The sequence below is a fragment of the Python bivittatus genome, unplaced genomic scaffold (assembly GCF_059951505.1).
Source record: "Python bivittatus isolate LINGU-HERP-01145 unplaced genomic scaffold, Pbiv_v1 ctg000700_np1212, whole genome shotgun sequence".
Lineage (NCBI taxonomy): Eukaryota > Metazoa > Chordata > Lepidosauria > Squamata > Pythonidae > Python > Python bivittatus.
The window spans coordinates 90,140,021-90,151,654 of NW_028277098.1; the positions used below are offsets into that span (position 1 = coordinate 90,140,021).

At 39.3% G+C, this 11,634-nt stretch overlaps 1 pseudogene; it reads left to right on the forward strand.

Moving 5' to 3' along the window:
* The first annotated feature begins 3,882 nt into the window (after nt 1-3,882).
* LOC148214270 (uncharacterized) lies at nt 3,883-5,238 on the forward strand (annotated as a pseudogene).
* Nucleotides 5,239-11,634: the final 6,396 nt, after the last annotated feature.

Sequence of the window (11,634 nt, forward strand, 5' to 3'; positions counted from 1 at the left end):
GGAAAGAACTAAATTTCTTTGCTGCCAAATAATAGATGTCTGGATTTTTGTAGTCCAGATCTGGTAATCTTATCCTCTAGAGAAACTCAGGTGGGCCTTTGGAAGGATATTTTAGGGCTCCCAGATTTGAGCTGCATAAATATAGATGATACTAGATGGCAGCAAAGAATTAGTTTTGTCAATCTCTATGCTATCATCTAGTGGTCCTCAAGATTTTTGTGGCTCAAGTATGGTAATGCTAGAATATGGTGTGGCCCTTGGAAATCCAAAAAATAGGATATTTATCTATCTATCTATCTATCTATCTATCTATCTATCTATCTATCTATCTATCTATCTATCTATCATATTTATATAGCCACCCATCTCACACAAGGTGACTCTGGGCAGTATACAACAATTAAAAAAATAAATACATAAAAACTATTACACATAAAAAACTGTAAAAACACACAAAACAGGAGGGGATAAAATTAATAATGAAGCCATCGCAAAATCTCCCTGGTCCCCTGGGAGCCCCAGGCCTTGAGGGACTTGTGGAATGTTAAGAGGGATGGAGCTAATCTCACTTCTGGGGGGAGAATATTCCACAAGGTGGGCACCATGGCAGAGAAGGCCCACCTCCTGGGACTCGCCAAATGTAATTCTCTAGCAGAAGGGATCCCAGCATGCCTTCTCTGCCAGAGCTGATGGGATGGGCAGATGCAATTGGGGAGAGGCAGTCCCTCAGGTAACCTGGCCCCATGCCATGAAGGGCTTTAAAGGTCAAAACCAGCATCTTGAATTGGACCTAGAAGCAAACTGGCAACCAGTGCAGCTCGCAGAGCAGAGGTATAATGTGTACCACTCTAGTGGCACACATAACTGCCCGTGTTGCTGCCTTTTGCACCAGCTGAAGCTTCTGGATACTCTTCAAGGGCAGTCCCATGTACAGCGCATTATAGAAATCCAAACAGGAGGTGAACAGGGCATGAGTGACAGTGATTAGGTCCCTCTGATCTAGAAATGGGTGCAACTGGTGCACAACACGAAGCTATGCAAAGTCCCTCTTAGCCATGACTGCCACCCCCAGACTGTGCACAGGGTCTGTCTGGGGCAGTGCAACCCCATTCAGTACCAAAGATGGCATAGCTCTAGCACCAGAAGGGTGCTATTTTTTTTATATTTAATTTTTAAATTATTATAATTACTTCTTATAATAATTTATAATTTAGATATAATTTATAATAATTATAATTATAATAAATTAATTTTTAAATTATAATTAAATTAAATTATAAAAATTAAATTATAAACATTATAATTTAATATAAGTAATTTATATGTTTATATTTATATTTAAAGGATATTTAGGATTTCAAAGGTAATCTCATGTACTTTGAGTTGTGCTTGGGAATGTTTGGCGAACTAGCGCAGATCATGCACAGAACTGTCAATACTAGGTTTGTCCAGCCAAGTTCAAGGGCTGTTTTTGATGCAACGGAAGTACTCTGAGATGTGATCCTGCTGAGAAAATGCCATCTGAGATATTACCAAAAAAACTTCATGGTGGGATGTACAGCCCTGTTTCCCTTTTCTGCTGCTTAACTGAGAAAATGTTTGTGGTCCTGCTGTAGATATGAGGTTAGGCCTGTTTTAACCTCCCACTTCATTCTCTTCAGGCCCTTTTATCACAACTTCACTAGAAAAGCTTTCAACAAAAGCTTTTCCTGCATCCACCACCACAAGATTATGCAAGCCATAGAGGCCCTACTCTTTACACAGCAAAGATGATCGTTGCAAGGGACCATTCTGTCTCAATGAACCTTCTTTAATATCTCCTGCCCATCTCATCATGAAGAGTGATTCAAGTGTCCAAGCTGGACTGCAGCCTTTCTTCCAAATCTAGTAAGACTTATACTGTTGTATTCTTTGGTTCTATCTCTAGGCCTTAGCAGCCACTGGATTAGAAGAATGGCAGAACCTCAAAGCAAATGACCAGTCTGCACCCTTGTGGTAGGGAAGGGGATTAATTTATAACAAGTTGGGTTTCAGCCATCAGTTTGTCCTCAGGTACCTGACAATTTGTTCCAAATTACTTGGAGGCACTTCAGAATTTGCCGTATCCAATACTTTGGTTTCTGCCACAGAAGAAGATTTTAGCTATGTGAACAGAATAACTGTGCTATTATCAACTTCTGCAATTAAAGTATGTGAAAAAGCCATCTGGGCATCATGTGGAGCCTCAGTTCCCACACACAGACATTGCCACATGTGTGCATTAAAGACAAGATATAGTTATCTCACTTTTGAAAATGTGTGGAGGACCTACATCCTGAAAAATTAAGACACATTAACAAAATCTTAAGCAAGCTTTTTCCAAAGAGGAAAAGAAATAATGATATAAATGCACACACAAATATACACACACATATGGGCATCGTAGATAGAATGGTTAACTAGGGGATGAAACTTATGGGGGAAAAAAACTATTTAATGTTATGGCACAATTCCCCCATAAGTTCCTGCAAGAGATCAGAAGCCTTGATGTTTCTGTCTCATGTACTGTTGCAAGTCATTGTGTGTATGCCTTAAATCTTTCTGTAGAATGCCTAGTTGAAAAAGATGGTGCTTTGTACATTTACTCATGCTGAAAAGCCTATTGTGATAAGAGTTTTTGGCAAAGGCTTTGCAAATACTGGTGTGAATAAAGCTTAATAATTTGATTTGCTGGGGTTCCTGTTGCCGTGTTTATCTACAGTTCAGTGAACATGCTGTCATTTAGCAAGCACCTTGGAAAAATGAAAAAGCAAGCAGATTACTAACATGAATGCAAATTGATGGGATTACTTGTGTTGATTTCCCTCCCAGATGTGTCCACTAGCTATGACTATTGGTTAAGAATTCACAGACATAAAAATGAAGGGACTCTTCCCTTACACAATTCAAAGTAGAATATTTTCTCCAGTATTTTAGCTTCTTATGTTACAGTTGCTTTCAAGAGTGCAAAAGTAAGATGATGATGATGATGATGATGATGATGATGATGATGATGATGATGATGATAATCCCCGCCAAAGGAACAGTACCTTGTCATGGTAGAAGGGCCTGTGTGCTCTAGTGATACTAAAGGCTATGTTGAATAGGTGCAACCATATCACACAGGTCTTAGCTGAAGAACCGGTCTAAAAAACCCATTCAATATGGTGAGAATGCACAATTTGAATTTCATGCCGGATTGACTGTTGCCCGAATTAACAAGAGTTGTGTTGGATACTATGGCTCCTGAGCATTCACTGAAAAATGTGCTACAGGGCTCAGCTCACTTTGCTAGGCAACCAGGGCATGGAGCTGACAGGCTACTTAAAGGCAATCAAAAACAAAAAACTTGGTCAAAGAAAGAAAACTATTAAATTGTGGAATGTTTCTACCAACTGGAATTATCAAAATGTGGATTTCAGAAGTAAATGTACCAGCTTTGGAATGAAAGACTTCTGGCCTTAGAGGTTGATGAGCACAGATTTATGGACCAAAGATGTGTAATTTTGAAACACAAGTTTTTTACCACAGTTGAATTAGAAGCAATTGAAAAACAAGCAATTCAAAATTCAGTTTTATCCAGAACTACCAATAATAATACCAACTTGCAGAATGAGCAACAAACAGTAGAAAGTGAAGAGATTATTGATGTCAACAAAGAACAACAAGGAGAAGAAACTGAAGTTGCTAAAGAACTGCAAGCACTACTGATTAATGAAGAATTAGCTGGGAAAACTAAAGATTGAATGAAAGAAGTTGAAAGAATACATCTGCCAAAATTGACTCAAATTAATAAGAAGACTGACTAAAATAGTGAATATTAATGAAGCTGTCAAAATTATTCCAACTGAAATGTTGACCCAAATGAGCCAGCTGATGTATGCCACAGCCTATGTAACTATTGAAGAATTGGGACTTAAAATACAAAGGAATGAAACCATTAAGAAAGGAAAATCTAAATGGAAAGTCTGCTTGGAGTTGAAGATAAAGAAAACTTGCATGGATTTCAGCAATTTGAAGAATTTGAGGCAAAAGCACAAAATGATTCACCAAAGATATTGGAATGCAATTTGGCATTTTGAGTGTGCAACTATAGCCATAAAGACAGGCAAAATTAATGAAGATGATGGAATACAGCTTGACAATGAAGATTTGATAAAGGCAGTAGCACCAGAAGAAGGCTACAAATATTTGGGAGTTTTGGAAGCTTCTGAATGAAGTCAAGGAAAGTTCTACCAAATATATTAAACAAGTTTGGAAAATTTTGAAATCAAAGATAAATGATGGAAATATAATTAAAGCAAATAATACCTAGGCAGTCCCTGTTATGCAATATACAGCAGGAATAGTTGATTCGACCTGGATGGAACTTGATAACTTTGATTAGAAACCAAGAAAACTAATGACAACGTACCATGCTCTACACCCAAAAAGCGATATTGATCGACTGTATTTGCCAAGACCCGAAAGGGGCAGAGGACTCCTACAGGTGAAACAAACTGTGGAGGAAGAAAAGCATGGTTTGAGTGACTATATCAAGAAAAGTGAAGAACTCTTCTTGAAGGAAGTCAATCAAGGAAAGCTTTTGAAAACAACAAAGGTAAAGGCTGACTATAGAAAAGAAACAATTGATAACCAATTTGTTAATTGGAAGAACAAGCCAATGCATGATCAATACTTGAAGGATATAGAAGGAAAAGCCAATAAAAACCTTAAATGGAGTTGGTTAAGATCAGGAGTGTTAAAGAAAGAAATTGAAGGCTTTATTTTAGTGGCTCAAGAACAAGCTTTGCCAACTAATTGCATGAAAGCGAAAATTCAGTGTGTAACAAACAACAGCAAATGTCTCCTTTGTAGTAAAGAGAATGGAACAACTGACCATTTCATTAGTGGCTGCAGCAAAATTTCACAAACTGACTACAAACAGCTTCATGACTGACTTGCCAAAATTATTTATTGGAAACTTTGCCAGAGGTTTGGATTTGAATGTAACAAGAACTACTGGGACCATCAAGTTGAGAAGGTTTTGGAAAATGAGCAGGTTAAGATCTTATGGGACTTGAAGATCCAAACAGACAGGCATCTTGTTCATAACATGCCTGATATAACAGTCATTGAAAAGTCTGGCTCATTGATGTTGCTATACCAGGTGATGCTAGCATTGAGGAAAAGCAATTGGAAAAAAATTACAAAATACTCGGACTTGCAGATCAAAGTTGAACGCTTATGGAGGAAGACATCCATTGTTATACCAACTGTGACTGCCTCGATATTTTGAAATTTTGAAATTATCAGACCTGAACACCCTAATCTTACCAAAAAATACTGTGGTTGGAACTACCTATATTCTATTTTATATTGTACCTTAATAATTCTTAGGTGCTTGGTTAGGGCTTGAATTATTAAGTTTCCACCAGTCTTAAACTGTGAATCTAACTGTAGATTACTTATAATAATAACAGTAATACTAATAGTAATAACTAGCTTGCATAGCTACTGTTACCGCTCTTCTCCCTAAAAACAAATTACTAGGATTTCAAAAATCAAGACTTTGTGTATTATTCAGGCCAGAATTTATGTCCTCCAGCATGGTCCAAAATCTGTTTTGCATTTTTATGTAAATGTTTTCCCCTGTGAAATGGGCTGAGTTTTTTTACTTTGTTCTCAAGGTGCTGGAGAATTTGTTTCAAATTTCAAATTTCTCTTGGCAGTGTCTTTCATCTGACTTGTTGGAAAAGGATGCTATTATGGTGGTGATTTCTGTTACACATCTTTTCATCACCGGAGATTCCACTCATCCTTCTAACCTTAAACGCTCAATAAGACTTTTCTCATGAGTTCTTTTACTTGGGATTTAACTGAAGCTTGGGTAGCCATAGGGGCTGCACACCATTGGAAAAATTATTGTGCAGCGAAAAACTAGATTTCACTCACACCCTTTGGGTACCACATAACAAAATAAGTGCAAATATACCGTCTCTCCACCCTATGAAAATTTCACAAAAAATTGTCTTCATTGAAAAAAAATTGAAAGAAACTGGAAGCAGTAAGGAAAATGCAGGATAAATATTCAGCATGACACTCATTCCCCTCTCTTCCTCTAAGATATTTGCACGTGTTCTCAAATACATTGGTGTTTGTCTATGCGCACGTTGTTGCATGTTGGTGGGAAAATGTTTCTGTGTTTCAGAACCTGCTTCAAAGCTCAGTAGCAAGATATGAGAAACTTGGAAATGGAGCAAGGAATCCTGCTGACACCTGAAGGGCTTCAGATGGAGCAAAAGGAGAAATTTCTCAAATGTTCCTGACATTTCGAACAAGTGGCATAGCTTCTCCATGGTTGAACTGATGGCAAAGTCATCTCTGACTGGTACAAAAGTCAGAAGATTGAGTTGCTGAGGAAACAATGAGTATGATTGTGGATACAGGCCTGCTTGCTCAAGAGATACAGGTTCATGCTCAGATCAATTCTATATCAAAAAGATTAAAGAACCACATTAAAATTTGTTTGTTTGTTTATTTAAATTTATTTATTTATTTATTAAATTTATGTGCTACCCATCTCCCCCAGAGGGTGACTCTGGGTAGCTCACAATTAAAATCAAACCTCAAAAACAGTTAAAAATATAAATATCCACATTAATTTAGTTAAAAAAAATCAAACCATATATATATAAAAAACCATATACATAAAAAGACTAAAACATTCAGGGTGATGGGGGGATAGAATCAATTACCCCATGAGCCAATTCCAATGGAGCAAGCCCCCATCAGGCCCCCAGGCCATCTGACATAGTCAAGATTTCACATTCTTCCTGAAGGCCATGAGAGTGGGGGCGCACTGTACCATTGGTGGTAAGTTGTTCCACAGAGCAGGGGCCATGGCAGAAAAGGCCCTCTTCCTAGACCCCACCAGCTGAAATTCCTTCACTGGTGGGGTCCGCAACATGCTCCTTCTGCTGGACAGAGTGGGGTGGGCTGATATAACAGGGGTGAGACGGCTCCTCAGATAACCTGGTCCTGTGCTATGAAGGGCTTTAAAGGTGATAACCCATACCTTGAATTGGACCCAGAAGCAAACTGGCAACCAATGCAGCTTGTGTAACAGAGTTGTTATATGGGCCCCCTTGGGGCATTCAGAACTGTCCACACCACTGCATTTTGCACCAGCTGTAGCTTCCAGATACTCTTCAAGGGTAGCCCCATGTAGACCGCATTGCAGTAATCCTGCCAGAAGGTGACCAGGGCATGAGTGACCATGCGGAGAGCCTCCTGATTTAGGAAGGGGCATAACTGATGCAGAACATGAAGTTGCACAAAGGCCCTCCTAGCCACAACTGCCACCTGCTCTTTGAACAGGAGTCATGAGTCTAGGAGGACCCCCAGATTACACATTGGGTCTGTCTGGGTTAGCGCAACCCCATCAAGAACCAAAGATGATAAACTCCTAGATCTTGAGGCTCCCCGTACCCACAGCCACTCCATCTTACCAGGGTTCTGTTGAAGTCCGTGGTCCCCCATTAAGGACCCTACAGCCTCCAGGCACGATGGAAGGGTAGCCACAGCATCACTTAGGTCACCAGGGATGGAGATATATAGTTGAGTATCATCAGCATATTGATGATGCCTCATCCCGTGGTGCTGGATGATCTAACCCAATGGTTTCATGTAGATGTTAAATAGGAATGTCAAGAGCACCAAACCAAATTGAAACATGAAATCTCATGACCTTATTTTATAAATCTATGCCTACTAGGGGCCCTACCCACACTGCTGAGAGTTCCCTTGGGTTTCTCCTGGTGCTCTTTTTTTCCATTCTCTTCCCACTTCATTATGTTTCTTTCAGTGTCCCTGCCGGCCCCCAAATTATGCTGGTGCTCTATACTTTCAACTTGGAGAAGAGTTTGAGGGAATTATGGATAAGCTGGCAATTTGCCCAGCTTCCCAATTTCCTCTAGAGTACATCTGGCCAAACCCATATGGTCACCCTATGAGTCTTTGGCATACTTTCATCCTATTGATATAGACAAGTGCAATATGGACTAATAAATATGGCATATATACTGCTGACTTACAATGATTCAGTCCACAGGCACAATTAGCCAAATAGATGCCCTAAATAACTGCTGCATACTGGCTGTCTCAGGATAGATTCAAATAGCAAACAGTTCAGGATTGAGAGCTAGCAATAATAGTTAAATTTGCTAAAGTTATAGTTTTACTCCAGTTCAAGTTTGTATTAATAATTTTTAACATTAAAGTAATTTAAAATCATTTTAAGGTGAGGGAATTTGCTTTGTCAGTTCCAAAGCTGAGATTTCTAAATAGGCTTTCACACTGTGTAGCAAGAAACAAACTATCTGAGTATGGGCTGTCACAAACAATCGTTCCAACAGTTTACTAGTCTCCGGTGAATCCTTAAATACAGGAAGCTCTTGGAGATTGCTTAAACACAGCTAGCATTAGCATCCCTAATTTCCAAAACCAAGTTACATGAAGCAACAGCCTACTCTTAGGGAGGTCAACTCTGTACCAGTTGCTGCCTCATTGTCTCAATATGGAAATGGTAGCATCCACGCTCATGCACTTGCATTCACACACATACACACACACACTCACACCAATTTATATCCCACCCTTCCTCCAGGAGTTCAATAGGACATGCATAACACTCCCATCTCCAATTTTCTCCACAATTACAATCTTGTGAGGGTTGGACTTTGGAGACTGTGACTGACCTCCAATAATTCAGTCAGCTTTCATGGCTGAAGGTGGATTTGAATATGGGGCCTCCCTAGTCCCAGACCAACACCTTAATCACTATGCCACACAGGCTGTCATTCTATGGGCTGATTCAGAGTTGGGTCTTCAGTGATATAGTCAAGTACACTGCAGACTTATCTTGCAACTGGTCCTCAGGCATACCTCTCTGCAGGTGCTCTACCAAACTGCTCATCTTTAACCTCCTTTTCATCTGAGGAAGAAACATATGGCAGGGATGTGATGCAGAGTCATCCCGTGGTCTCAAACAAAAACCTTTCCCAAGACTTCTCTTTGAGTTCTTTTTCAACAAAGAAATTAGGGATTGATTTTAGGATCTTCTCTTCAAACGGATTGCTTTGGGGTTGTTAGAAGTGTGACTTCCAGAATTTCTTAGCCAGCAGAGCTACCTAGGAATCTGGAAAACATAGTCCCATCACAGGTGAAGAGTTCCAGGTGTGAAACATTTTAATAATACAAATAGTTTACTGCTATGGTCCAAACAGATGAAATATGCTTTCAGCAATTCCACCATCACATTTCTTTCTCTGATACATTTTGTCCTGCTGGTGCTTCTAAACATCATCATGTGCAGTTTGAGGCAAAAAACATAATAAGAGTGTGGTTGAGAATAGTTGTGAGATTACGAAGGTGCATGTTCAGTTACTTCTATAGGAAAATAACAAACATAACAGATGAACATTTTTAATGACTTGCTTGCAAAACTTAATTACAGCTATATCCTATGTGAGCCTAAACAAACAGTAACAGAACTATTCAAAGAAAAATAAAACGTGGTATATCAAAGAAAAACATTACCATGAAAATAATGCAATCAGATTTGAGTACAAAGAGTTTAATTTTACATTGCATCCCCCCATCAGATTCTATTGTGCTGAATTTCTTTGCTTTTAATTTTTTATTCATTATCTTTGGATGGACAAGAAAAAAAAATGGTATCAAGAAAGACTGCAAAAGTCTGGATGATCACCAGATGACAGAAAAGAGGTAGAGAAACCTCTTGGACAATCCCCTCCCTCCCTCCCTCCCTCCCTCCCTCCCTCCCTCCCTTCCTTCCTTCCTTCAACATGTGGCATAAGAAACAAAAATATTCAAAATGATGGGTTTACCTGAATTGTGGACTGGACTTAAGACAAATCCTGCAGTGTCTCATGGTAATTTGGAACAGACTGCCATGCAAAAAACTATGTTAAGCCATGACAACTAGCATTTGACCCCTGCTCAACTCTTGCAAAGTTCAGGAAAGATTTGGACATTAATCTACATTTTGTTTGATATGTAATTAAAGGCTATTGCAATTGGAGATTTGATTTTTGATTAGAGCTGAAATTAATTTTAGGATCATTTGCCAAGTTGTATCTTCCTTCAAAATGTACTTACATGATCTCTAAATTGGTTGTCCCTGCCTTTCAGGATTCAGGTTGTCCCATGCCAGGAGAAAACATCAGTTGTAGAAAAACAATTTTAAAGATGCATAGATTCTTACCTTCAGTGTATTAACATTTACAAGCCTTAAGAGTTAAGTTTTCTGCTCATGTCCTCCAAGGCCAACTGAGACATATTTTGATATTCCAAATGTAAGATGCCAACTTCAAACTGTACTTGTTCCACAGATGGGACAGAGATGCAGGCTTCCTGCTCATTGTAGTTTTTTGCCTATAAAAAGGTTCTTTCAGATATGTCTGGCCAGGAACACAGGCAACCAGCTTAGAGAATAGGGTCACTAGGATGCCTGGAGCCAAGCAGGAGTGTTTATTAAACTCCTATACTTGTGCCTACAGCTGGTTCTGTTAAAATATTCAACACTGAATAACAACAACAACAACAACAACAACAACAAAAAGTCAACATGAGAGCTGCACAAATACAAAGCAAATGTAGGTGGGCTTATCTGCAACATGAAGTCCCATCCCAAAATATTCTTTTATTTTGCTGCCTCTGTGATTGCTCACAGTGAAAAAAGGAAACCAAAAACACAGTGTGGGAAGACTGAGCAGCTAGGAATTCCAGCTGTTCAGACGTTTGGCAAGGGAAGTTGGGGGAACCAGAGAGTTGCTTTGAGCACTGTGCAGAAAAAGTCTCCTGCATTTTTCTCCTCTGCCAATTCTCATTCATTTTGATGAAGGAGAATTTGCTTTTGATTTTTTTTTTCCCGAAAGCAGAAGAGAATTTCAATGAACTTCTCACAGATTGAGTGTGGGGTCCTTGCACTGTTACAAAATAGCCAAGGAAGCCTGTGTGCAAATGTCCTGACTTTCATTGTACAATCATGTCTCCAATGGGCTGGAGTCTCTCTAGCTCCCCACAAGCTAGACATTGTGAAAGGATTCCTCCCATTGGGCCTTTTCCTGAAAGAAAAGTATGGGCAGTCAGAGGGGTCGCAGAGTGATGAAATACAGTTGAACCACACTACAACAGTAAAGCCAGCTCAGAAAATGCATAATTATATATATATATATATATATTCTCAAGTATGTTGAGAATCAGATGGAAGTCTTTTGAGAATTTGCCAAGCAGATTTTGGTATGGAGTACTAAAATGCAAGGATTCCATTTACTACCTAGACAGGAGGGCTGTGCAGCATTTTGGGTTGGAAGAGAGAATTGTGCAATTCTTTTTAAAAATTGCATCATTTCCTAGGCTCAAACAGCTGCTGTTTGCAATTCCAGTTAAGATGCATTTGGTGTAAGATGTTATGGTATTCGTTACATGTATACCTATGCAGTAGAATAACTCTGCCTAGTTACCCAGATCCTGCTGCACATCAAAAGGGGAAGGGTAGGCACTGTGGGGCAGGGGGCACCAATGCGCATATAAATCTCTTTTGCGGCACTC